Consider the following 2,081-nt stretch of genomic DNA (forward strand, 5'->3'; position numbering starts at 1 on the left):
CTGAACAGTCTCCACACCTCAAACATCTGAAGCCACCAGTCCACCAAGGCGTTAAGGGAGAAAATGTGGGGAAATTCTATTTAGAGCATATCTGATTACATTTGCATGGATATCACACTGAATAAACATTGAGTTTGGACACCTAGCCAGGGAGTGTCGAGAGGCTGTCGGAGACCGGAGGACAGCGGGAGAAGAGAGACGTGCAGGCGGCGGGCAGGTGAGACTCTGTTTGACTTGCCGTTCGCCTGAGCACTTAGCCAGAGAGTGCACTGAGACTTTGGGGAACGGAGGAGACACACAGCCGGAGCGGAGCAGCGGAGCAGCCAGAGCGGAGCAGTGGAACAGCGGAGCAGTGGAGCAGCCTGAGCAACAGGCAGCGGAACAGTGGAGCAGTGGAGCAGCCGGAGCCACAGGCAGCGGAACAGCAGAGCAGCGGAGCAGTGCAGAGCCGGTTATTCAGGTCAGGAGTGTGTGGGCTGTGTGTCCAGATGGGCGGGTGTTGCTAACGCCGGAGGAGCCGGCCCAGGCTAGCTGCTCTGCATACCAGCCGGTAGAGGGAGACATCATCATCAGCGATGAGACCATCAGGAGAGCGAGGATCGTGTTGAACAGCCAGAGGGAAGAGAGAGACATCATCTGCAACGCTGTTACAGTCGGGAGAGCGACGCTCGTGTCTCCGGATGAGCGAGAGGGGTTAACGCCGGAGTAGCCGACCCAGCCTAGCTGCTCCACACCCCCCACAGTTGCTGTGCAGGAAGCCGAGGTGGCGATCGATGCTGGTGGTGTTCGCCCTGCTGTCCTGAACACGCCGCCCCCTGGGGGAGCGGGACGGGAGGACGAGCGAGTGCAAGAGCTGGAGGACGACGACAGGGTCATCTGGGATGTCAACGTGGGTGAGTGGATACGCAGACAGGAGGAGGACGCGGATATCGGTCCGGTGTTCGCATGGGTGGCGGCCGGAAGCCGGCCCCCTGTGGAGGAGATTCACAAGTGTTCCGGTGCCACGAAGGGACTGTGGAACATGTTTTCGGACCTGCGTCTGGATGAGGGGATTTTGAAGAGAAAGGGGTGCGGAAGCGCGGGGTTCCAGTGGCTTGTACCTATTTGCCTGCGAGAATTGGCACTGAGGGTGGCGCACGAGGGCCCTGGATCCAGTCATTTTGGGCCTGAAGAGACACTCAGCCGCATCCGTAGAGTTTACTACTGGGACAAGCACAAGGAGGATGTGCGTGTGTAATCAGTGTTACTATACCACCCCATCAGTCTTGTATGATGTTGGGGGGGGGGGAGATTGGCTGGTGTTGTTATGTTTATGTATTTGCATGGGTGTGTATATATATGTATATGTACGCGTATATGTATATATATATATGTGTGTATATATATTTGTTTTTGTTTTTTGTTTTTTCTTTCTCTCTTTTGAGTGGTGGACCCATTTCGCAGTGGCAATTTTGTGTCGCTGGGGAAGGGGCGTATCAAAATCTAACATTTGATCTCCCCTCTCCCTCCTCCTCATCTTATAATTAATTTCACCCTAAATTGTGTGACTTTATTCGAAATCTGCTCGAATGAGGGGGGGTTAAGGGTTTTATTGAATCTCCCAGAGTTGATTAATAACTAATAGTTTTCAAATTCACAAACTAATTTCCAAGAGAGATATTTCTAACTGATTTAATTGAATAGAGCTTTAAATTAGGTGGGAGAGAGGGGGAAATAAATGAATAAATACATAATAAGGAGAAGTAGATTAAGTTGAATGTGTGTATATATTAACTAGAGAGACATATTGGTAGGGAGTACTATACACTCTCACACGCTGTCCACCATGCAATTATGGGTAACTTTTGATCCCATAATTATAGCCATGTTTTCCATCTTGTGGCAAGGGTTAAATAATAACCCCTTATTCCACATAACTGTTAAAATGTGGAATACTCTCTGTAACAATATAGAGGTTACAGGAATTGGAAGTCCAACACTGTATGTCTTTTGTTGTTTGGGTTTCTTTTCTTGCACAGGAAGATTCTGGTATGTATGTTTTTTTGTGACTAAAGGTTTTGAAATTGAAATTTTACTTCTTG

This window comes from Poromitra crassiceps (genome assembly GCF_964638095.1).
Source record: "Poromitra crassiceps genome assembly, chromosome: 13".
Classification (NCBI taxonomy): Eukaryota; Metazoa; Chordata; class Actinopteri; order Beryciformes; family Melamphaidae; genus Poromitra; species Poromitra crassiceps.